The sequence below is a fragment of the Lepisosteus platostomus genome, chromosome 16, assembly GCF_059453375.1.
Source record: "Lepisosteus platostomus isolate fLepPlt1 chromosome 16, fLepPlt1.hap1, whole genome shotgun sequence".
Taxonomy (NCBI): Eukaryota; Metazoa; Chordata; class Actinopteri; order Semionotiformes; family Lepisosteidae; genus Lepisosteus; species Lepisosteus platostomus.
In genome coordinates this window covers 5,518,206-5,544,875 of record NC_142626.1, presented here as the reverse complement: position 1 = coordinate 5,544,875, position 26,670 = coordinate 5,518,206, and the positions used below count along the sequence as shown (strand labels likewise).

The 26,670-nt window shown below is 44.8% G+C and overlaps 1 protein-coding gene and 1 long non-coding RNA gene across 2 annotated transcripts in view; one reads left to right on the top strand and one right to left on the bottom strand.

Annotated features, from left to right (window-relative positions):
- The window catches only part of LOC148646745 (NACHT, LRR and PYD domains-containing protein 3-like), a 2,700,574-nt gene that overhangs the window by 1,615,174 nt on the left and 1,058,730 nt on the right, over nucleotides 1–26,670 (top strand). The window lies entirely within an intron of this gene.
- Nucleotides 5,874–26,670, bottom strand: part of LOC148646767 (uncharacterized) — a 47,901-nt gene continuing 27,104 nt past the window's right edge. The window contains exons 2-3 of the long non-coding RNA XR_015927524.1: nucleotides 6,526–6,943; nucleotides 5,874–5,962 (exon numbers count right to left, since the gene is read on the bottom strand). This is a non-coding gene — a long non-coding RNA (uncharacterized LOC148646767). The remainder of the gene's footprint in view (nucleotides 5,963–6,525; nucleotides 6,944–26,670) is intronic.

Sequence of the window (26,670 nt, the reverse complement as noted above, 5' to 3'; positions counted from 1 at the left end):
AAATCCTCAACAATAGCATCACTGTGTACCAGTATTCCCAACACGCCAATGAGACACTCAATGGTGTAGCTATACGGCGCACGTCATTTTGACTCGCACTACACAATTCAGACAAAAATATACTTAAATATACTTTAAATGGTTTTAAAAATGCATGTTTCAAACTTGTGTAAGACCTGAACCCACTGTTAACTTATTCCACTCAACACAGCTGGAATGGAGTGGCGTGTGGTGAGTCTGGTTAAAGCAGCACTTGGCTCTGTGTGCTCACAGTAGGACTGAAGGATTAAAGCTCAAAATCTAAGTTGCCATTATAAGACATCACTTAACTTCTTCACTTCTTAATGTTCAGTGACACAGGTGATTAAGTCCCTCTTCAAGTCCAGCACTTTGTGGGTGGAGCTGGAGAGCCAGAGATTGAACATGAAATCGCTGATTTCAACTAGAGACATTTAGGGAGTGTGCCCTCTGGTGGCACCAAAGTGATTTCATTTTCTCTGAAAATACATTTCCCGGAACCTCCTCTCTACAAATTTTCTTTAAAAAAAATATTTTCACCTAAAAATGCAGCTTGAAAAACTATTCCTATACATTGTGTTTCAAAATGGTGCTTATGCTCGTCTTGACTGCTTTGGTAAGTGATCAAAGAAGGTACAAGCTGCTCAGAGACACAAGAGAGATTACTAATGAGTAGGCTAGTGGTTTATTTTGCTTTCTCAGTTACAGTTACAGTTAGCTAATTGGAAGGCTGTGGGATGAAATCTCAGCTAGACTTCTGTTGTTGTGCCCTTTCAGCCTGCACTTCATCTAGATTGCTGCAGTAAAATGTTTGACAGGATCAATAGGCTGTCTTAATAGTGACAACTAAATAAATTACTGATTTTTGATTATTCAAAAAGCTTATCCTGAATATTCTTGAATAGAATCGCCTTGAACATTGCAGCTGTGACAGCTTGTTCCACACACCTACACTTCTGTGTGCAAAGAGTTTTCTCCTGTTCTCAATAAAGCTCTTTCCACTCCCATTCTTTCCCCATATCCAGCCTTCATCCAATTGTAGATCTTGACATTGAATATTTGATAATCTAAGACCTTTTTGGGGTCCTGAATTTTCAGACAGTCCTGATTCATCTCCTGTGTTTTCTGTTTTCACTGTGAATAATGTCAGCAGCCCATCTGGCTTCATTCAACATGTTCTGGACACAATATTTCAACGGAAGCTGTTACATTTTACTGTCACACACTGGACAAAGGGATGGTGTCCTTAAAGAATGACAGGGCTGGCTAACAGGTGAAGAACCCTTTCAGAAAGAGCTTGGGAAAGCAAAACTTGTTTTGAAGAGCTTTATTTGTTTTAGTAAATGTACAGCAGGTATATTGGAGGTGTAAACAATACAAGTTTCCACCTCTAGAACTCACTGATCTTGTGCAAACTCTGAATAACACCCCATTCTATTTTCCCTTTAACTGCATTCCCCCTTGAAGCATCTTAAATCCTGCAGAGCAACATGCTCTGTGGGTGTCCGGACTTAAAAATAGAGTATTGTTACAAGTGGTGGGGATTTGAAATATGGTGAATAAAAGGAATTGAGTGAACGAATAAAGCAATAAGTAAAATAAATAATCATAACCCCGAGCTTATAAGGATTTCCTAAAGAATTAACCAGAGTGGTTGGTATGATTAGTTACATTAATTAATTCTTTGTTCTCTGTTCTCTGAGAACAGTAACAATTTAGGCACACTGAGTTAAATAAATATTAACAATGACAATACAAACTGTACACTACACACATCATAAACAAACAACATACACGTTGCTGTATTTACAAGTATACAGACTAGGTCTACATCCCAAACTGCTACTGAATACCTGGCTCTTTAATAATGCCAACAGAGGCCAAAGGAGAGATAAACTGCCTTTTAAACTAAATAGAATACAGCTTACACTTAGATCTCTCCCTGCACACCCAGATGCCACAGAATAAATGCCCATCTCTCTATTCTAAAATGCACCAGATAAGCAGGAGAGGCAGTTTTAAACTGAGGGACTTTTCACTCAGGAACTCCAAGTTTCCTAAAAGCCACAGAATAGTAAGCTCTCCTAGCAAGATTCAAATACTGAGCTTGAATCAGGACTTTTCAGATGATCTTGAAATAGTGTCTGATTCCTGGTACAAGTTTCAAGTTCTTTCTGCTCCTGTTCTCTTTCTTCTGGTGTCCTGTTTTAACCTTTTCATCTTTTCTGTCCTTCTCTTGATCGAATAATATGGTGTCATTCTGGACTTTTGATTGACAGTTTACTCATTTACTCAGAACTTAATTAAGGTGTATGGCTGCTTTGATCACATAATCTGGACTCTCTACTTCTCAGCAAACATCCCCCCTGCTTTGAAGCTGGAAATGTTTACACTGCCAGGTGTTACACACTTTATCTAGATTCTTAGATACCTCCACTGTAGACAACCTCAGCCTCTAACAATATTTACAAAAAACAAGAATGCTAATTTTATTTATTTTAACACAATTTTAATATATGTCATAATATGTCATGGATGATGAGTCTTAAATGCAGTTTTGTAGCTGACAGACTGCACCACCAGACACCTTGAAGGGTACAAAGACCCCTTTACCCCTGTAACAGGCCCTGAAAGACTGTTGCCTATCTTTCATTGAGAACACTGCTGAGAGAAAAGCTATTTTGTTTTTTTCTGTTTCTAGTTTAAAAATGAGGAAGTTGCTCCAACTTACAGCCATTCTGAGCTCATGTTTCTCGCTTTAGCATATTTGTTCCTGTACTGTGTGTTGATCAGAACCCAGACTGGACATCTCCAAGCTTGTAACTCAGCGGTTCTCAAACTGTGATTCGCTTACCAGGAGTGGTACGCGGAGCGCCACCAGCTGGTACGCCATATGACCCTGGAACTTTGTTGTTTGCGCTGAAAAATTGGGATGGGTTTTCATATTTTCTATTTTAATACTTGTCTAATATGCAGCCCACGTACTGCACTACGATACAGCGCACGCTAATACTTGAGTGGACACAGAGCTACAATGTAATTCTATACCATTCTACAAGAATGCGTGCTACGGACGTAAGTGATCAATTGTATTTAAAAAAAGCTATCTCCAGCAAATAGGGAGGTAGGAGAATTTACATGATTTTAGAACAATGCCAATGTTGTAAACACAGGAAAGCATAGAAATGTGTGCTACAAACGCTGGTAATCTAAACGGAAATGGGGAAAAATGCAAGCTTGCAGATTGCTAAAGCAGGTAAGCCCCACACTATTTTTGAAGAACTTTATTAACCGTTGGCAAAAGAGCTGACACATATTATGTGTGGAGAAAAAGCTGCTAAACAGCTCGACATGCTGCCCCCTCTGAAAGACACAGTCACTCATAGAATTATTGAAATGGCGGATGATATAAAAAGTACGCTGATAGAGCGCGTTAAGATGAGTAGATGTTTTTCAATGCAATTAGATGAGTCTGTAGTCAGTTTGGCCAATTTGCTCGTTTACGTTAGATACGAGTTTGAGGGCCTGTCCCATGAGGACTTTCTGTTCTGTAAGCCGCTACCAACAAGAACTACAGGAGAGTACATATTTCAGCTTCTGAATGAATTTATCAAAGAGAATGGCATCGACTGGATAAAATGCATTGGAGTTTGTACAGACAGTGCTAGAGAAATGACAAGCCAAAACAGCAGTGTACCTGCACGAATTAGAGAGGTTGCGCCAGAAATGAATGGACGCATTGCAACATCCACCGTGAGACCTTTGCTGTCAAGAAAATGCCTGATGATTTAAAATCTGTTAGACTCTGTTGTGAATTGTATCAAGGTTTGAAAAATGGCTTCTCATCTGCTTTGCTGGACTAAACAGGCTCACCCCTCTCGCTGAAATGGTCCTTTTTTATTGTTTATTTTTATTTGTTGTTGTTCCTGTTTTTTTTTCTGTAAAGCACTTTGAGAAGGCACCTTTAAAGGCACTATATCAAATAAAGTTCATCATCATCATATTTATTATAAGTCTATGTGAGTGTGTGCACACGTACGCTCATATTGGACATTGAGAATTTCTGGGGTTACTATGAGAAGATGACTTGTAGGTGGTACTTGGAAGCTTTTGTTTGACCAGGTGTGGTACTTGGTCAAAAAAGTTTGAGAACCACTGTTGTAACTGAACAGCTCAGTCTCCATCTACCAGCCCCTCTACCAAGTGTACAGGGTTTCTCAAAATAAAGGGGACATGATTGAGAACAAAGGTGTAATTTTGATTATGTCGATTTCCCATTAAATATGACCTTTGTGAGGAATTGATTATTTGAATATTTTTTAAAACAGAAAGTATTAAATAAAACCTTAAAAATAAGTTACCAGATTCCAGAGTCAGGATTTCTGCCTAATGCTTGCAGGCTGTGGGATGGGCTGTATATGGGCCCTGTCAGATTACAAATCTTCTTGTTTTAATTTATTTGTGTCATATTTGTATATATGAAAACACTGATAAAAGTAATTGTTGTTGTGGGTTCTTTTGCAATGAAGGACAGCTCTCGGTCATGAAGTGTTAAACTCATAGGGCTATAAACACTCCCAGAGCACTGAATCATGTGTTGCCAATGCAAAGTGTCTTCTTTAGTTAATTAACCAAGCTGAGCTGTGAACACATTTGTGCACTGAGGTCTGTGAAGAAATGTATGCTGGAACCTGGTTCTGTCTCATTATTAACAAACACATCTTCATAGCAGGAATATTCCAGGAGTTCCTTTTGTCAACAAACCTGAGGACTCAGTTTACCTCATGTTTTCCTGCAGATGTACTGTAGTTCATGTTACCTGATGGCACTCAGTGATCTTGTTGTATTCTAATGACATGTGATAGTTAGATATTTTGCTTATTGTTTTGGTTAGTGCTGCCTATCAGGCAACATCAGGTGAGATTATAAAATGTAATGCAGTTTTTCAGTAATTTCAGTAGAGATCACTGTTGAAAACTAGAAAAACACTGTCAGCTTCTTTCAGTACTTTGGCTTCTCTTCTCTCACACTGTGGTTCATCTTAGTCAAAAAATATTGATACAAAATAAACTTCAGATCCACACAAAGATCACATTTCTGATTTTATGGGTTATATACTGATAAGTATCAGATTTAGTATTATACATTGATCTATTTCCTGTATGTATATTTACTCTATATAGATATACTGTAGTGTATTACATTGTAGTCAATGATTACATTTATTTACAAAAAATGAAAGTAAGAGTTTTAATGGTGTAGTGGAGGTATGAATACAGTTTGCACTGATTGACTACTGTAGGTAGAAAGGATTACAGTATTTAGATACAGTCTACATTTAAAATCTAAAACCTATTTTTTTAAACTACTCATCTACAGTTTCCATGACATGTGAAGCATCCTGGAATCACTCCTGCAGTCAAACTACATGTGTGGTACCAGTCGCACATTTCAGATACTGAATGAGAAGCTTAAACACTGCAGAAGGAACTAAACAAGCGAAAGGCCACAAAGAGATTGAACTGACACCACCAGGGTTCATGAGGCAGTGTACCTGGTTTGTCAGAGAAACACAGAAACACAGTCTAACAGGATCTGGACTCAGGAGGTGAAAATAAATATATTTCAACTCTCCCATGTGAGCAATTCCTCCCAACAACTGATAGATTTAACCCCACTCCTCTCTCTAAGTTGAGATGTGTATCAAAAATCAATTTGATATTTTCGAAGCACAGATATGTATTTCTACAATGTAAACTACTATACAGATCTCAGTCACTGCCAAACTCTCAGAGCCCTGGGTCAGCACAGCTGCAGGGAGAGGTCCCCGTCAGAGCCACAAAACTAGGAATACTCAGGCTAATGGAGTGAGGATCTCCAGGCATCAGAACAGAATCAGGATGCCTGGTTCCCTAGGAAGGAATAAAAAGGATCTGCTGGGGAGCTGGAAGAAGAGGGAAAGAAAAGTACCCCAGACAGCCCGAGAGAAAGGAGTGAGGAATAGAAAAGAGTCTGATTTAATAACAGAGGCTGGCCAGAGCTGTACTTAGACTATAAAACGTCCTGCAAAACTGCTGGGATTCAGAGCACCAGAGGGATACACCTTGTGTGTGTCTTTGGTGTTCTCCAGCCCTTTTTTATGACTTAAAACCCTTTTCAAACCATCGCTAATCTGTGCTGTAATTTGTTTAATCTCGGCAGAGTGTATGGCATAAGAACTTATTGTAGTATAACCATGAAACTTAAAAATGCCAAAGAAGCCTTGAAGTAATCTCATCACATTTCCTCCAGCACCAGCACATACAAACTCCACACCAGATTCAGAATTGAACCCAGGGCACCAGCACTGCTAGGCACAATAGTAACCACTATGCCACAATGCTGCCATATCTATTAACTTAGATACATTAGAATTTTATGTGTAAAAATGTAAAATAACAAATATCTACAGTACTTTCAAATATATTCAAATATAATATGCTGTAGATTTGTACATTATGTACAAACCCAGTGTTGTTCAGTTCTCCTGTAGCAGCTCAGCTGTTCTTCTTACTCTCAGACCTGCTGATGAGCCAGAGCAGCTCCTGTAGAGCTGAGGGAGGTTTTTGTACAGACATGTATCACTGTGTGAGAGGGAAGCTGTTACTCTGCTGACAGTAATAATCTCCTGCATCTTCAGCCTGGACTCCTGTGATTTTCAGTGTGAAGACTGCCCCAGAATAACTGCCAGTGAATCGATCAGGAACCCCAGACTGACGGTTTGTTGCATAATAAACCAGGAGCTGTGGAGCCTGACCAGGTTTCTGCAGGTACCAGTGCAGGTAGTTGCTAATAGACTGACTGCCTGTACAGCTGATAGAGACAGAGCTTCCTGGGAGAACAGTCTGAGCTGGAGACTGAGTCAGAACAATCTGCCCACTGGACCCTAGAGAGGGAATACAGTAGTTATAGATAAAAGATTATTAATAATTGATCATTATGTATTATTTTGCTTGAGAAAACAATTGCTATAATTTTCATTCATTTATCAGTAAGTTTTATTCTATCACAATATTCAGAATGAATCACAGAACCACAGAATGTAAGAATTATATTTTATCCTCACCTTGAGCAAAGAGCCCCAGTGTCCCCAGCAGTAGAATCAGTGGCATCATTGTCCTGTGTGTGTCAGTGACTCTGAAAGGGCTGAACAGTGAATGATCCACACTGTGAGTCTTAAAGTGTTCAGAGCAGTGAGGCGGCACAGGTATGCAAAGCTCCTTCCTGTATACAAATCCTGTCACAGACAGTTAGATGTGATCTGAGCTGTGAAAACAGATGGGGCTTGTTAGGGTTTTGTGTCAGTGTGTCATGTTTTGCTCTGTTTATCCCAGTCAAAGATGGGTTTCTAATCTATGAAGGATAAAACATTTATTTCTCTTATTTCACTTATTTGCTTTTACTGTGTAAATAATTAACTATATCAATTTACTAACTGGTCCACTAGAATAATGAAAAATGTTAATGTTTTGCTCTGTTCCCAGTCAAAGATGGGTTACTAATCTCTAACATGCTAAAAAACACAACTGATTTTATTACAGCTTGATCCTTATATTGTAAATTGAATACTGAAAAAACATAGTTACAAATATACCAGTACTTTAAGTTTCAATTCACATTTTATAACAAATTCTAGTATTACTGTATAAAGATGCTTTGATGGAGAAACAGTAGAGTAACAGTAAAAAGGCTGAATTAATGTCCTCAATGGCACCTCAGGTGTGATGGAGACCTGGGAATATTGTCCACCTGGATAATTGACTCCTGTTAAGAAGGGATGTGGGGGAATAACCTGTTTGTCTGAAAGACATTGTATTGAGTTTAGTACCATATATCAGGAAAAAAGAGAACTGTATATTCAGATTCAGTAATGAGCTCAGATAGAATAAATTAATTAATTAAGGACGTTGTTTCAAGTAAACACTTTGTGTTCAGAAATGTCCAGTTCAGATTTGTGCAATAAATATCTTTCTTAAATATCAACAAAATGTTTGCCTAAGCTTGCGACCTCTGAACCTAAGAAAGGCTGGTCCTGGTCAGGACTACAATGGGAAAACAATAATATGATTGTGTTTCTGTAAGTGGTGCTTGTAGAGCAGGAGTCTGCAGACCTTCCTCTGTATCAGGAATTCATTAGCTGCCCAGTTTGAGGTGCCGCGATACAGCGGTCCTTTTTTTCACCTGAAGTCCTGCTAGTCTCCACTAGAGGTCACTAGTGGACCATGAACTGCACTCAATCCCCAGGGCTCTGAGAGCCATGTTGGAATTCTGCCTTAACGAAAAGCACCCTCTTGATATGGGCAGCAATAAAAGATTCTCATTCATCTGCTTCGGCATTCAGTACAGAACCTCAGCTCTGTCCTTCAGATGCAGGAGTAATTTTCTTTTTCACATGAAGAAAACAGATCTTCTCTTTTCCTTCTCAAGACCAGTACGAGCTTGGCTTGTCACATTTCTTTTAAAACTCGAAATAATTAGATGAAAGATCCCTGAGCTGCTCCTCTGGCTCTCACTCAAGTTGGTATGGATCTGAGACCGCTGTCGACGCAGGACCAGAGTTATTCCAGAACCACAACCCGTTTACAGGTGTTCAGTCAAATTCTTGAGCTGTTGGTTATTAAAGACCCATGACACTTTTACCACAGTATCCAATGATATGAAATTGCACAAACAATAGTAACTCCATATTTACTTATCTCCAAGAGTATGAATGCTGAGTAAGTGGACTGATTGATCCTGCAAGTTAGACCATAACAGATAGTGTAGTTCAAGTTCAAGTTTAAAACGTTATTGCCATAACAACTAGTTGCATAGAATTTGGTTTGGTGAGCTCATACAATTAAATACATGCAATACAAATACAACATAAAGCCAATAACACATTCCATCCGACTAACACATTCACAAACCATCCTAACCATATGTATTTGATATAATTTTGGTGTAGTTCGATGATGTATTTCTGACTTTGACCTTATTAAAATATTCTTTTGTCACACTGGAGTGACCAATTATCCTTTTGCCGAAAACACAACAATTCATACAGCATATACTGTATACAGCAGTAGCAGATCCTCTTTGAGGTATCATGAATAGAAGGGGTTTTGCAGATTAACTCCAAATCTTCAGTACATGTGATATAATGAATGACGCAAAGTACTGGCAAATCCTACAGCAAAACATGTGTAGCGGCAATGCTTGTTAATAAGACAGAATTAAGTGTTGCTGTGCTTTCCCAAATGAGGCCTCTCTCTTCTCTCTTCATCTCTGTGGTCTAGCCACAGAGAAGCTATTCATGCAAGTTGATTTAAAGATGCTTTCTTTTGATAAGGGACAGCTCCCAAATGGGGATGCACTTAGCTAAGCCTGGCTATCATGATCAATGGTCATCCATTGGCGCCTAGCTATCTAGGGAGTGCCAGATGGACATCTGGACTGCATTCCTAAGTGTCAGGAGTAAGTGACTCATATCTCACCTTGATCAACCAATCAGTGCCTGGTAGGGCCGAGTAACCCACGTGGGTCTCTGATACCCATAAAACTTTCAGCCACTGAACGAGCTGAAGTTCCTCCAGGTAAAAACAGGCAACACAGAGAGCCTGGAGTAGGGGAATCTCTAAGGAGAATTCCAGGGGTGCAAGACAATTCCAGGGCAGGACGGCCCAGGAGCAGAAGGCTCCCAAGGGCAGGACATTCTCGCAGCGCGCCTCCTGACCATCCTGAGCTCAGCCTGGACAACCACGGAACGGCCAGTGTGTCCGAGTGCCAGAACTTTCCTTTGTTCTAAGAGTCTAGAGCGGGGGTTGCCAGAGAGTAACCAGAGGATCCACCCGAGGTTAGCACCAGCAGCAGTCCTCGTGAACAGGTCGGAGCTGTGGACAGCTGAATCACTATTCAGAACTAGCTCTTCATCAGGAACGAACCGGTCCTCTTCCTGACCTGCTGTGACCCACAGTCATCTTTTCTCCTGTGCACAAACTGTGCTAGTTAAAGCCAACACTAACTAGCCGGTCAGTGAGCATCAGCAGCACACCATCGCAAGCCGCACAGCACAGCCTGGCACCTAGCCAGGAGCGCGTATTGGACAGCAACAAGCCTGCAACTGTTTCTTTGTGCCTGCAGGAGATTTGAATCCCCAGAGATTGGATGAGTATTCAACTTCACTGCATTTCAATTGTTATCCCAACCAGTTGATATCAATTTAATTCCTAAGAGTTATGTACTGGTTTTGAGTATCTAATGTAGAAGTTATAACCAAGTTCATTTATGAAACGGTCTAAATGAATGATATACTGAACGTATGTCCTCTTGATATGTGTAACTCTTCGTGACTGATTGAATATATACCTTTTGTATTCTGATAACCCTCACGATAAGATCTGTTAGGTTTACATGCATATTCTATGTATTAATAAATGTATCCTTGTGTATTAGTACCTGTGTGTGTGCGTTGTTTGAGTTATATCGCAAGGTTGGATTCTAAAGCCATTAAAAGAATCATTTTGTGATTTACTGCTACAATTAATAATTGTCCCAGTAAATGCCCAAACCCTACAGAACTGGTGCCTCGTGAGAGCACACTACACATGTTTGACTACTAATCTAAACAATGGGTAGAAAATTCACTCTCTGTTGTGAATAATGATCCATAGCACAAGGCCAAAGCAACACTGAAGAGGTCTGACAAGAAGAAACTGAATGTCCTTGAGTGTTCCAGTCCCAGTCAAAGCCCAGACTTGTATCACCAAGTATATTTTTTGTATGTATTTTTTCAGGACCCTGTGCAGATGGCAGAATCTGGAGGGGAGTGAAACAAACACAGGGAAAGCAGACTAGGATCGGGGCTGGAAGAAGAACAGGGGGGCATGGTCCAAGGCAAACAAGTCCAAAGGGAGTCTGTAGGTAAATCCAGAGCAGGCAAAAGTCCAGAGCCGGGTAATCCATCCAAGACAGAAGTTAAAAGCCGGAGCAGGATCCGGTGAAGGGTCGGGGGGATAAAAAGGGGTAACGGGGCCAGGCGCTCCCAGCCCCGGACCCAGATGGTCAGAACGCCATTGTGAAGCCGATGCCGTTGAGCCTCTCCTGGACTCGCTGGTAGGTGGGCTTCTGGGCGTCCATCTTCCAGAGCTGAGCCTGGATTGATAGGAGCATCTGGCTTTTAAAGGAAAAGGCTGAGACAGGAGGCAGGTGCAAAAAATCAAGACAAACAAGAAAGAGCCGGAGCACCCTTAAGAGGAGGGACTTATGATCGTGACAACTTGAATCCAATAGAAAAGTGATGGAGAGGCTTGACAAGTGTGGATCGTTAACTAATTTTGCTAAGATGAATGGACCTATTTATGTTATCCCTCAGCGCAAATCCAGTAAAGACCTGCAACCTACTGTATGTACTGTAATAACTGAGCTGAAAGGAGCACAGTGGTCTGGGCTGGTGATGAATCCTACATGCAGGCAGGCAGACGAGTGAGCAGGAGGGCAGACAGGCGAACAGGCAGTAAACTGCAAGCAGGTGGGAAACATTCAGCAGCCAGAGAAACAGTCCTGTGGCCATACTGTGGTCATGCAAATGGGATTTCAAGGATAAGAAGCAATGTGCACACACAAAAAGAGTATAGTCAGGTGAAATGAGAAGGTCTGTAGCACAGGAGAGGATCCAGACAAGGTAGAAACGGGGAAACAAGCAAAGCACAAGGGAGATCCAGAGACCTGGTATTACACCCCAATATGGCTATATTACATTGCAGTTCATAAGAAAGTTCAACTTATCCTTGATGACCCCTCCCAATCTCTTCATTCCCTTTTCCAAGAGCTGCCTTCGGGGAGGTGGTTTAGAAAGCCTGTGGTCAAGAAAAATGTCTACAAGAAATCCTTTGTTCCCTGAGGTATATTAAACCCAGCTACGTGACTGTTTCCTGTGTGGAGCTATGGGAATATGTGTAATGGTAGTGCAGTATGGGCAGAGCAAGATGTGTGTACTGTATACAATACATATTTTTGCATGCCTAGGACTATTGTTTGTATTGAATGTGTATTTAATTTATAGGTTTATTCCTTGCTTAAAAAAAAACACACCTGAAGAAGGCTCCACGGCCGAAACGTTCTTCTTTTTTTCAGCATGGAATAAACCTATTACTTGTTCCTTTGCAGCCTACGCATGCTGACACAGCTACCCACCTGTATTTATTTTATGTTGAGTATTGCCTTTTTTAGTTTTGTATGGTGATGCCAAAGACAAATTTCCACTCTTTTGTATGGCAAATAAAGTTATATCTTAACTAATATCATTAATGAAGTTCAGCTTTTGTCTCAGTTTAACTGCTTCATACAGTAAACTCTGTTCTGTTCATCTGTCTCCATCTCGGTAGGTCACAGCTGCAGCAGTGCAGTTGCTGTGCAGTCCTGCTGAGGGAGGTTTTTGTACGGCTTTGTAACACTGTATGAACAGATATTTACTGTTGATGTAGTGGAAACTCTGACAGTAATAATCTGCTGCATCTTCAGCCTGGACTCCTGTGATGGTCAGAGTGAAGTCAGTCCCAGATCCACTGCCACTGAAACGCTCTGGGATCCCAGTCTGACGGTTAGTTGCATAATAGATCAGGAGTTTAGGAGCTTCTCCAGGTTTCTGTTGGTACCAGGATAGGCAGTCATTGCTTGAATAGCAGCTGTATACTGCTGTGCTGGTCTTACAGCTCACAGTAATTGTCTGTCCTGGAGTTACAGATTTCACTGATGGAGTCTGAGTCACAGTAATCTGTCCTCTGGATTCTGAAAATAATAAAAACATTATTATATTTATATTGTTTGTTTTCATTGGCAACATTATATTTTTGCAATGTTCAATGTATTATACTTCAATTATATCTTCCCCCAAAAAATAAAAATAAATAATGAAATAATATCTTACCCTGAGTGCAGACGATGAGTGTCCAGATGAAGATGGTGATGAAGCTCACTGTTGCTGTGGGTACTGTTGCCATGAAGAGCAGCTCTCTGTCATGAAGTGTTAAACTCACAGGGCTATAAACACTCTCAGAGCACTGAAGCATGGGCTGCCAATGCAAAGTGTCTGTTCTATGCAAATTGTGTTCCTTGGTCAGTAAACCATAGACTGTTATTATAGCAGATAGGTTTTTCTGAAGTATGAAAATAACCTTTTTTTATACATATCTAAATTGCATGACAAAAAGAGTTATAATCTGTTTGCAGAGTGAAAGTTCAGTCTGCACCACAGATTGCTTTTCTCTTATTGCAGATAAAAACAGATCACACAGTGGCTGCTATCGCTGCCTCACAGCACTTGAGCACTGGGTTGAATTCCTGTAGTGCTCTCTGCATGGTGTTTATATGATTTCACCTGGTTCCAGTGGGTTTTCTCCTGGTGCTTTAGTTTCAGCCCACAGTCTAAAGCACATACAAGGCTTATTGGCTTCTGGGAAAGTGGTTTGACAATGACCATGTTTGTTTCTGTGTCTACCGTGTGGTGGACTGCTGTCACGTAGTGTACAGGGTGTATCCTGCCCTGTGCTGTTTGCTGGCTGGGATAGACTCTGGCTCCCTCGTGACCATGACTAGAAAATGGATGGATGGAATATCAATAAAGTCTAACACCGAAATGTTTTCAAATGACATAGAATGATAATCGTTAATCATCATGAGGTAATAACTCTGTTTTTCTGTGGTTATTGTGATAATTTATTTGTATTTTCTTCCCTCAGCCCTAGAAAAACACGTTGAGTGACTCAGTGCTGTCTTTATTCTCCGCAGTGTCGGACAGGGTGTAGTCAAAGGGTTTTTACAGGTGTTACAATCCTTCCTCCTACCCCTGTGTGATCGAAGAGACCCCGGAGAGGAGGAGCACTCTAACATAACAAGTGTAGCTGCTACTGGACTGGTGAGATGAGTGAGCCACAAGTTGTGACCACAACAGCAGACATACAAAAGACTTTAAAGACAAGGGAGGACCCACTCCAGATCTCCAGCACTGTCCTTCTGTCGTCTCTGTGTTAAAATATTTCCCCAAGAAATATAGTTGCCCATAATTTGAAAAAGGGATTAAATTAATTAATTTATTTTTTAAAGTTTCAAAAAAGCATTTAGAAGATGCAAAAAGAGAGAGGACACACTCTGAGTCCTTCCACAGGTGCGATTCAAACCAGAAAAAAAATCCATGAACAGTCAAAGATGTCCAAGTCTCCTTTCAATTAATGTGGTTTCCATATATCCTAAATTCATTGTAGTTTAATTCCTTCTCTGTCTTGAGCCTCGTCTGACCACCTAAATGTTCCCATATTATGCCAATACAGATGCGATATTAATAATTCTATTGCTTCTCATTGTAATGCATTTCTCATTGCATAGTCATTGTGCAAAGTGTTATTTGACAAATGTATAGACTTTGTGCAAATATAATATTTTTCAGAAGAAATCAGGGATGTAAAAGTGTCCCATTTCTTCATTCACGAGTACAGGTAAAGATAACCAAAGTTAACCTTTTCATTACTGCCCTATAATGTTGTGTGAAAAGTGGGTAGTTTTGAAAAGTACAAGTATATGAAGATAAAATACACCTGGTGTGAGAGGGGAATAGACAGGGAGATAAGCCTGACAGAGCTGGAGAGAAGAGGAAGAAGACTGATACCCACTCAGGCCAGGTAGACACAGGAATGGAGCAGCTCAGTGATACTGATATATTGATGTTGTCAATGAGTGCCCTCTTGTGGGCATTGCAAGAGCTTTTTAAGTGTGATAGTGTGATGGGCTGGAGCCACAGGTGTTGTTCCAGACAGCATGATGACTGAGGAAACAGGCCTACATTGATAACAGGTTATAACATCACTGGAGACTAAAAAGCCTTGATAGAATTCCTCTACAGACAGCTGCACAGCAGTGCAGTGCTCTCACTGCTGAGATATTCAGAAACACTGCAAAGTTAATAAGAATAATTTAAAATAAAGGTGGGTCGCTAGATCTGTCACATTGTTAGAGTTTTGACGAAACACACAAACAAATCTCTGATTTGCAGGTGTCTGTTTTCACTCGCAACATTTAACCTGAGTGTTTTGCCTGTAATTGTGTGTATCACTGTGTGAACCTGTGAAAGTATGTATCTGCACAGGTTTAAAGCAAAGTCCGTGTCTGATTCACTAACACTGCAATAAGGTGGGATCAGTGGCAGATTAAGGTGATCAGACGCCCCTAGGCTACACGTTGTGTAACCCCCCCCCATCATATTACCAGAAGAAAGTGAGAGAAAATATTGTAATAATTCAGTGATGCGTTCGGAGTATGAGCTGCTACCGCCTATTCAAACGGAATGTAAGGCTGCACACGCAGGGAAAACACATGTACACAGGGAGCCCAAATACACACACACTACAAAAGCCTGTAGTTTAAGTACAGCAATGCAACCAATAAATCAGATTCACAGCCAGTCCGCGAGATGACAACAGAAATCATGCACACGCTTACTTTGAAACCGAAGAAACACAACAACAAGATTGGCACAGCAGAGACCAATGACCACCCTGTTTGAGCGCATTATTTCAAGAACAGCAGGGCACTCCCAACTCGTGCAAGTCCATTGCAGCCAATAGATTCAAATCAATCAATACACTGCATCGAGGATTAGATATTTTTCTAAATGGGCTTCCAAGAAGGGATCAAACTCGGTGATAACTTCGAAGACACCCATAAAGTTCCCGTTGTCGGGGTGCCCGAATGTTTCGCTGCATCCCCTAAAAGGCAGCCCTCGCTCTGCTAAAAACTTCACCACTGCAACCATGCTTTTCAAGATGTTAGGACAATACTCATATTCATTGTCAAACTGTCTTTTTAGTTCTGAATCTATTTGTGTCACGCCGGGGATGACTGTGGTGGATTGGGATCCTATGCGGTGCTCTTCGGAAGGATAACCGCTAGACGAAGGCGTAGTAATAGCAGAGTCCAAAATCCGGGTAGGCGTTATAGAAGCATCAGTGTTGAATCAGAAGGCGAAGGCGTAGTCAAGGAAGCAGGCAGGGTTCAGAATCCAGGAAGGCGTTGTAGAAGCGTCGGTGTTGAATCAGAAGGTGAAGGCGTAATCGAGGAAACAGGCAGGGGTCAGGATCCAGGATGGCGGTGTAGAAGCGTCAGTATAGAATCAGGAAGAAGTTGAGGAAGAAAAGCAGGGTCCAATATCCAGGAGAGCGTAGTACGGGGGGGAGGTACGAAGTTGGGAGGCAAAGGCGTAGGGTCAAGATCCAGGAGTCAAACAGTAGAATTGCAAAATGAGAAAGTAGAAACGAACCTCAGGGAGAAAATCTCAATCGTGAGCACTGAAAGGGGGTCTGGTGAGGGTTTAAATAGAGGGCAGATTGGTGCATGCACATTTCGTGGGAATGCAGGAGTGCTTGCCTGCGTGAGAGCGATTCATGACAATTTGACCATTATCAGCACAGCGCATAACGTATGTAACCATAGCCTTTTTATGGCTCTCCAACACTTGTTCAGCCAAGCGTGCGGCGGCATTTTTCCAGTCGCTATAGCCTACGGTCAGTCCGGACTGATTATCGGCGTCCTCAAATAATTTACATTCGAAAACAAAACACTGCGCCTTTCGAAGGGGAACACAGCAGCCATTCTCTTGACACACACTCGCCATTTCCGAGTTTTCTTTTGAAGAGGGTTTTAGAGAAATACCTCTTTTGGTGTTTATGTTGTCTTTCTGATGCTGCAACATCCATGTCTTGGTTTTGACACGATTTTGGGCCCAACCTAACCCAGCGTGCTGGGTCTGACCTAGACGAAGCAGGAGCTGTTAGCTCCATGGCAGCAGGTGCAACAGCCATTGCGGCGGCTCGGATATGGCTCGTTGATCATATGGAGATGGTGGTGGTGTTTCAGATGTCTCTGCCTCTGACTCATGTTCCTGTGATTCCGTTGTGGGAGCTGGCTTGTCCTCATGATTGGCATTGATGTAGACTGTGCCCAGGCTCGCTGCAGCTAACTTTTCAACCGCGGTTGTTGTAGCACTGGCTGTAACGTTAGCCGTAAACTCAGGATCGGGGTCCGGCTCAGCAAACTTGAAATAACTGGTCAATCTGGGGATCTTTCTAAGTAGACCCTGCTCACACGTGCTTTTCGTCTTTGCACCCCACTATCATATTTTCTATCGCACATTTTGAGGCTAGTGAAGTACAAGTAAAGATGGGGGTTAAATTAAGTCCTTTCTGCTTGAAGAGTAGACTTCTAAGCAACAGGAGTTTATGGCAGGAAAGGGAGAACTGATAAGGATTCCAGATGCGAGCTAGGAGAGCTAGGAAACTCCCTGGGGACTCCCTGACCATTTGGCCAAAAAGCTGTAAACTGGCCAAACACGTGACCTCCCCCCTTTACCATAATAACGAGTGACGTCAGAAGCGGAAAGGAAAGGATATATCAACCTAAAGGTTGTACCAGCACTTGGAACAATATTTCGGTTTTGTTGTTTAACTTCATCTCGGGATCCAGAACCCTATTCTTTCTGTTACAACACTAGCTACCGTAAACTTGATCTAGAGGTTAACTGATGAATCTGACAAAATGAATTTGAACTGCGAAACCATTGCATCTAACCAATCATTGGTTCACAAATTATTCAACACTTTTATGGACCAATGGGGGCCCACAGGTCCATTTAAAAAAATACTCTGGCCAGTCGGGGGCCCCTGATCAATCCAGGACCCCTAGGCTACAGCCTATGCTAGTCTGTTCTTTAATCCACCCCTGCTTATCCTGCTGTTACTGGCATCTCTGTTCATTCTTAAGAAAATGTCCACCTCTCCCACTGAGCCCCTGTGTGTCACTTGTCTCCAACATGAACCTGAAGGGAACTTATACAGGGAGGGTCAGATCTGCTGTCCAGGAAGGCAGTCTCCTGCCCCACTACAGGCAATAACACTCAACCACTGTTACACTACCATCAACGATACCTATCACTCTACTCCTCGTCCGCCTTTCAGTCAATCAGATCAGCCGTCTGTGCTCCTATTTCATGTTCTCAGGCAGAAACAGAACCTGGGAGTGAGAACGATACAAAGCTGTTTTGGATAACCTTTAGATAATTGATTTTAATACAATCTCCCCCTTAGATCTTATACACTCATTGTCCAGGGCAACTGTGAGTGTCACGCCTTCATCCCACCACATTCTCACATGGAAGCCCACTCATGCTAATCACACTCCAGCCCCGAGCACATCTGCTAAACGAGAATGCTCCTGCCAATCAGCCAACCACGACATTCCATCAATCAGCGCACCTTCTCCCTCGCACAATTTGCTCAGCGGGTCATTCGTGACAGTGAGGGTCTTCTCAGACAACCTCTTACACCAAGTGCTCATTTAGGGGGCTGGTGTCCCCCAGGTGCAGCCAATCGCCCTAATTTCCTTGGGGTACTGTGAGACTTTATATTCCACATACTTCCTCTCTCACACTCTTCCTCTCCTCTCTCCTCTCTTTTCCACTCTGTTCTTCCTCTCTCACACTCTTCCTCTCTTCTCTCTCTTTCCCACTCTATTCTTCCTCTCTCACACTCTTCCTCTACTCTCTTTCCCACTCTATTCTTCCTCTCACACTCTTCCTCTCCTCTCTCTTTCCCACTCTATTCTTCCTCTCTCTATTCCACTCTGGTCTTCCTCTCTCACACTCTTCCTCTACTCTCTCCTCTCCTCTTTTCCACTCTTTTCTTCCTCTCTCACACTCTTCCTCTCCTCTCTCTCTTTCCCACTCTATTCTTCTTCTCTCACACTCTTCCTCTCCTCTCTTTTCCACTCTCTTCTTCCTCTCTCACACTCTTCCTCTCCTATCTCTCTCTATTCCACTCTCTTCTTTCTCTGTATTCACCCCTCTCTCTCTGTGTGTTTCTCACGAGACTGAGTGAGTGGGTGGAGCTTCGGTGTGTTTGAATCATGTGGCGGTGTTTCTTCACTGGTTTTGTGTTTTTCTGTCTTTTTTGGGGAAAACCGGAGTTCATTTTCACATTATGGCCGGTTCTGGAGGCTCTGACCCCCCAGACCTCTCCTTTGAGAAATTAACTCGACACCATGGTGTGAAAATCTCCCCTGCGGAGTTCTGTCCGCTGGAGATGTGCGTTCTTACAGTCGGGGAGGTCGTGGGTTACAGGAACATCAGGTCTGCTTCCCCCATGAGTGGAGGTATAGTCATTTTCCTGCAATCTACTGATCTGGCAAACACCCTGGTGGAGAAGGGGGTCGTCCTGGACGGCACCTTCACCCCGTTACTGCCTCTCGCGGCCCCGGCTCGAAAGATCACCCTCTCCGGTATGGACAGGTGGTCTCTTCGATCAAGAGGGTCCCTCTGGGCTGCAGGGCACCGCAGCTGAAGCACGTCATCTTTTTCCGGAGACAAGTGTACATCATCTTAAAAAACCCCACAGAAGAGATCAATGTGGCCCTTAAATTTCGGATTGACAGCTGTGACTACGTTATATTCGTGACTTCGGAATCAATGAAGTGCTTAGGGTGCGGGAGCGAGGGGCATGTGGTGAAGAACTGCCCGGAGGTGGAGGACGAGACGGGCAGGGAGCCTCAGCCCCAGGGCGCACAGGAGCCCAGCAGACAGCGTCAGGCAGCGGGGAGCGGAGCAGTGCAGGGAGGCAGCGGGGAGTCAGAGCCCACGGCCGGGGTGCAGGAGAGGAGATCGCTGGAGGGAGCAGGTGAGCCCGAGCCGGTGGTGTCCCAAGCAGGAGAACAGACAGTAAAGAGTGGACCACCGCAGCCCTCAGAAGAGCAGGGAGCCCCCCACACCGGAGAGCAAGAGATGAGCGCTGGCGGAGCAGGGGAGCAGCAGAGCCCCGATGCTCAGGAGAGAGAGAGAGAGAGAGAGAGAGAGAGAGAGAGAGAGAGAGAGAGAGAATGCAGTGACACCGACGGAGGAAAACGCGTCTCAAGCGCCAGCGAAAACTGTAGAAACAGTGTGGGGAGGAAATGAATTATCATCTGGAAAAATAGATGATGGTTTTAAGACGCCGCGGAGAAAGCGCACGTGTACAGCTGTCTGTCCACTGGGCCGGGGGTCACTTCTAGAGCTGTCTGTCCACTGGGCCGGGGGTCACGTGTACTGCTGTCTGACCACTGGGCCGGAAAAAAATCTGTGCAGAGGGCGGTGCAGAAAAACCGCAGCACGGAGGGCACGGTGGAGCCCGGGGGCCGCGAGTGACTCCGACATCGGGAGAGTGAGGACGCGCTGGAGTGTCCTCGCCGCCCGGAGCTCCTCGGAGTCCGGGAGCGACAACGAGGGCGGCTTCACCGACTCCTCTCTTGCCTCGGGCTCCTCGGCCCGGCAGAGCTGCAGAGGAGGCTACAGTTTCCAGAGTAGCAGGGATTTCTTAGAGAAGACTAAAGGTAAGAGGGGAACTGTGGTTGAGGACTTTTTCCCCCGAGACAGAGCTCTTTGTCCTCTTCGCGACGCGTCATCCGAAGAGGGGCTCGGGTGCGAATGACTTCAGCGATCAGGAGAGATGGCGTCTGAAGATCCTATTAGGTAAGATGGGGGCAGGACCGTGGAACGAACCTCAGCACGAATGAGTCCTGTCTCTCACGTCACATCACATTTTCGTGTTTTATGTTCTTTCTTTTTTTCTTTTCCGCAAACATGGGCGACATTAGAATAGGGAGTTTGAACACCAATGGGTGCCGGAGGGCTTTGAAGCGAGCTGCGGTGTTGGAGATTATCAAAGAAAAGAGCCTGCAGGAGACCCACACCGACAGCTCCAACATCGTCGCCTGACAGCGGGAGTGGCAGGGGGACATCGTGTACAGTCACGGGTCCCCTGTGAGCGCGGGGGTCGCAGTGCTGTTCTCTGTGGGGTTCAAGCCCCTCTCTGTCGCTGTCCAGGAGGTGGTGAAGGGTCACCTGCTACTCGTGCGAGTAGTTCTCGGGAAGAAAACCTTTTTTATTAATGTTTATGCACCCACCGACGGCGGGGAGAGGGTCACCTTCTTCGGGGAGCTTGAGACTGCACTGGCGACCTGCCAGCCTGAAGAGCTGGTCTTCCTGGGGGGTGATTTTAACTGCACAGAGAGCAGCACACTGGACACGAATCACACAGAGCCACATGGCCCGTCGGCCAGGGAGCTGCGCAGGATCCTCATCCAGTCTGACCTCATTGACATCTGGAGGAGATGTCATGGGGACACGAGGCAGTACACCTGGGCCAAGGTCAGGGGGAATACCCTCTCTCTGGCCAGGCTAGACTGATTCTACTGCCATAAACATCATTACAGCATCGTCAAGCAGTGCTCCATCTGTCCAGTGGGCCTGTCGGACCACTGTCTCACTGTCTGCACAGTTGTTGTGCCATCAGCGAGGTCCTGCAGTGCCTACTGGCACTTTAATACCCAACTGCTTGACGATGCTCACTTCTGTGACTGCCTCGTGTTCTTCTGGCAGCAGTGGAGGAGTCAGAAAGCCCACTTTGTCTCCCTGAGGCAGTGGTGGGATATTGGCAAGGTGCAGATTCGCCAGTTCTGCCAGCAGTACACTGGAAGTGTCACGAGAGGTATCCGTGAGTCCATGAAGGCTCTGGAGAGAGACATTCTGGAGCTCCATCAGGCTCTGGAGTGTTGTACAGACAGGAGGCTAATTGATGACCTCCACACCCAAAAAGAATCACTCATTGGCCTTCCGGACACAAAAGTACAAGGAGCTCTAATAAATTCTAGGGTTCAGAGTGCATCACAGGTAGACGCCCTGTAGAGATAGAGAAGAAACCAGGCCAGAGCCGGCAAATCCACTGCCTGCGCTCGGAGACAGGACAGGAGCTGCACGAGGCCCGGCAGATCCAGGAGAGGACCATGCAGTTCTACAAAGAGCTCTTCTCCAGCGAGGCTAGTGAGGACTCAGTCCGCACACACAGGTTCCTTGAAGACCTTCCACAGGTCCCCGAAGAGGAGAGGGCAGGGCTGGAGAGGCCTCTCTCCCTGGAGGAGCTCTCCACTGCACTCAGTGGCTTGAGCAATGGCAAGACCCCTGGCCTCGATGGCCTGCCAGCCGAATTCTATCGTACCTTCTGGGCTGTGCTGGGACCTGACCTGCTCGATGTATATGTGGAAAGTCTGGAGCAGGGGGACCTGCCACTTAGCTGCAGGAGAGCTGTTGTCACCCTGCTACCTAAGAAAGGGGACCTGTGTGACATTAAGAACTGGAGACCTGTTGCCCTGCTGTGTGTGGATCATAAAATCCTGTCCAAGGCTCTGGCCAACAGGCTGAGAGTGGTGCTGGGGTCCGTGGTGCACTCAGACCAATCGTACTGCGTGCCCGGAAGGTCAATCTTTGATAACATATTTCTGATTCGAGATGTTTTGGCCACCTCCAGACTATTGGGTTTAGATACTGGTCTCATTTCGTTAGACCAGGAAAAGGCCTTTGATATGGTTGAACATCAGTATTTGTGGAGGACCATGAGGTCCTTCGGGTTCAGCCCCGTCTTTGTTGCCATGATTCAGGTGCTGTACAGTGACATCTTCAGTGTGCTTAAGGTCAACGGAGGGCTGAGTGCTCCATTTCCAGTGCGGAGGGGAGTCAGGCAGGGCTGTGCACTCTCAGGAATGCTCTACTCCCTTGCCATTGAGCCTCTGCTACATCAGCTGCGCCGGGTCATCAGGGGCCTGTCCATCCCGGGCTGACATCATGGTCATGGTTGGAGGAGAACAGGATATCAGGGCGCTACAGACAACTTTGAGTGATTTCCAGCAGCTATCATCAGCCAAAGTAAACTGGGCCAAGAGTAGCGCCCTACTCCTGGGGGAGTGGAGTGAGATGGGTCCCCCAGTCTTGCCAGAGAGGCTCAGCTGGACCAGAGGGGGACTCAAATACCTGGGGGTGCACCTGGGAGATGAGGCCAGCGTGAAAAAGAACTGGGAGGGGCTCCTCGAAAAAGTGAAAGGTCGTCTGGACCGCTGGCGCTGGCTGCTCCCCCAGATATCCTACAGAGGCTGGGTTCTGATTGTCAACACCCTGGTGGCTTCGATGTTGTGGCATCGCCTGGTGTGCCTGGAGCCACCAGCCGGACTGGTCGAGGAGCTACAGGCCACGCTCCTCGACTTCTTCTGGGACGGACTGCACTGGCTGCGGAGGGGGCGTCCTCTATCTGCCCAGAGAGGACGGAGGACAAGGACTCATTGACATCCGGAGCTGGGTGGACGCCTTTTGCTTGCAGGCAGTGCAGAAGCTGCTGTTCGGCCCGGCCTCGCTGTCCTGGAGGGAGCTGACCTTCACCCTGCTGCGTCGAGCAGGACACCTCAGGCTCGACTGTGTGCTCTTCCTGATGGACACCAGCAGGGTTGACCTGTCTCCACTGCCGCCTTTCCAGTGCAGTCTCCTGGAGGCCTGGCGGCATCTGCGCGTACAGAGAGAAGAGGAGCGGCCTAGTCTATACTGGACACTCAGAGAACCGTTAATACACAATCCACGAATGGACATAGAACCGGGCCGCTCCTTGGACATTACCAGCAGACTGGTCCGCGCCAACATCACACAGCTCCACCACCTACTGGACGTGGATCAGGGCTGCTGGCGCAGCGTGGAGTGGGTGTGTGACGTGCTGGGACTACACTCGCGGCGGTGTGTAGACAGGTTTCTTAGTCAGCTTCGCTCTGCTCTGCCTCTTGAGGAGATGCTGCTGGTCCAGGGTCTGTTTGAGGACCATTGCCTTCCAACCACACAGCCTCCTTTCCCTGGTCTGCTAGTGTCTCCTGCGCTCAGTCCCGGACCGACAGGATCTCTCCTTGAGCCCCTTGCTTCAGAGGAGAGGTCTCTAGCTGGTGTTGGGGGGAAATGTCTGTACAGACTAGTCGTAACATCTAGACACCAGGCCCAGCTGTCCGCGCTCCCTGATACTCCCTGGAGGGCTTGTCTGGGAGTGCCGGATGACAGCCGGCCTGCCTGGGGTAGCCTCTACAGATTTCCCCTCAATAAGAGGGCTGGTGATCTGCAATGGAGGGTCCTGCACACCATCCTGGGGATCAACTCATTTGTGTCAGTTCTGGACACGGCGGTGTCTGACGCCTGTCCCTTCTGCGCTCAGAGGGAGACGGTGTTCCACTGCTACAGCGCCTGCCCCCGTCTGTCGCCCATGTTTGCCATACTGATCCAGCTCTTCACCAACCTTGGCCTTGCCTTCAACTACGTTATTTTCGTGTCTGGGGTGGGTTGTACAAAAAATATCGTTAGAATTATTGTTTTATAAATCTCATAATGACCTCGGAACGTTTGAAAAGCTTTGGTGTTTTGGAAATGTCCTGTGCAGGACTGTAAATAATGAAAGAGTATTATTCCAATTATGATTTTATTTTCTTAATTCTTAAAATGGGGTTTTAAGACTCTTGATTAATACTTTTGTTTCTTTTTTCTGTCAATAAAGTTTGATTGAACTCTCTCTCTCTCCTCTCTCTCTTTTCCACTCTCTTCTTCCTCTCTCACACTCTTCCTCTCCTCTCTCTTTTCCACTCTCTTCTTCCTCTCTCACACTCTTCCTCTCCTCTCTCTTTTCCACTCCATTCTTACGTAGTGTGGTGCAGGTTCTTGTTCCATCCTACTCTTGGTCCAGGTTGGAGGGTTGCACCAATTCTGAGTCTTGTTAGCTGGTATGGATGGGTTTGGGGATGTTGATACCAGAGTGGTCCAGGAGGGGGGTGCAGGTGTCTCGGGGGCATTCTTGTTTTTCTATGAGTTCAGGTTGGTTCTGAGTGTCTTGGTTACATCCGTTTGTGTGTGTATAGATGAAAAAGCTATTGAAAAGCAATTGAAAAAGTTAGTTTGAACATCATGGGAGCTGTTTTTAATAAGCTGCTGAGTAAAGAATATTTGAATCTTCCTGCTGTCAGTAGTATTGTCAATATAGTTGACCCTTACCTGAATGAAAACAGGACGTAAGGGAAGGGTTTCAGAAATCAAACAAAGCTTTATTCCCGTGCTTACAGTCTGGGTAATTGGAGACTGCGCTGTTCTGCTTCCTATGGTCATATATGGGTTTTTCGCACGAAGCCGTATTGAACAGTATTTCTCACGTTGTGAACATGTGTACACAGCGGTCCCCCGGGTTCCAGTTAGTGCGTAATTATGCATTGACGAAAAACCGGAGGTTTAAAAAAAGATAATTATCTCACAGATAGTTTGATGTAGAGGCTGTGGAAATATCTTGGTCTTTATAATGCATTTGGTTTGAAGGCGTTCTGTGCTTCCATTGTGAAGATATGGACAAAAGAATATTCGTGCTTGGTCAAAAAAAAGTCATAAAAACAAAAAAGTGAAGGCTCAGAAAGCATTCACAATGTATTTTATAGACAAAGCAAGTGTTCTCGCAACTCTAAGAGGTTTCGTGAAAACGCTACAGGCGTGCTAAAATCGTTATTGAACTTCAAGCTAACTTTACCCCGGTGCCGCCCGTTCCCTCTGTGACTTCACTCTGTTTCCGTGTTCAACACCATGAGAAACATGACTCACCTTCCAGGGGGAAACGCCTCGGAGACAGTCGTTCGCATTGAAGGCGCCTCTCTGAGCAGCGCGCTCCAGTCCAGGAGCGCTGTGCCCGCGGCTGAGCCAATCGCCCAGGCTCATGCGCGCTCTTGGTCACAGAGGGACTGTGATTTTCTCGAGTGGGCAGTACGCGTTTTGTGGTCACTGACCCGAGTGATAGCGGCTGGGATTTATCTCTGGGAACGTGTGAAACCGGTCCTCGTCATCATTGGCGTCCTGCCTGCGGCTGCTCCTTCCTTGCTAGTATGAAACAGACTCGTCCATCCAACTGCCTGACACCACACGCAGGGTTCTGTCCTGCGAGAGACGACCTGAGCCAGCGGGACTTTCCGAACCAGCCGAACTCACAGCCTGACTGATGTACTATCGATTGCCTTTACTTAAACATCCCATTGAATATCCGTCATTTAGTGGTTTCTGTGAAGTTTATTATTAAAGTAACTGTGAAATTGTTATTTTTTTATCAAAGTCAATAATTGTCAGTACCAAAAAATTCCCAGCACAGATCCCATGGAAATTCTGTGTCTCCTGGTTTCTCTTCAGTCTGAATCGCCGTTTGAGATTTCTAACAGGCATCATCCCTGTACAAGCTCTGTGTTTTGGAACTTTAATTACAGGCCCGCTGATGCCCAATTCTCTGTCAGTTATATTTTATTCAAATGGATTGAATTCCACCTATTTCAGTACACTATAAACTGATTCTGTTTAGCGAGACACCTTTATTTACACCATTTCTCCTCAAAAGGCCAACAGCTCCCTGAGCTCTTAAAGCAGGGGGCTCACACTCAGTTCCTGAAGGGCACAGTGTCTTCTGGATTTTATTCCAACCTGAATAGTTGACTGAGACATATTTCTGTTATTTTATTAGGCATCAATAGAAGTTTTCTGACAGTCACGTCCTAGAAGGGACAGTCACCAACTGATTGCCTCAATATCTGCAAATATATTACAGGTGGTGCAATTTATAGTGCAATTGAGGTGGCGCTGAGCGCTGGTTTTAGAGGCTGTGCTACAAGAAACGAGGGTGGAGAAAGGTGAATGGGAATTCCATGAACTGCTCAAAGAACGACTCCACAAAACATGGCAGTAAAATGCTA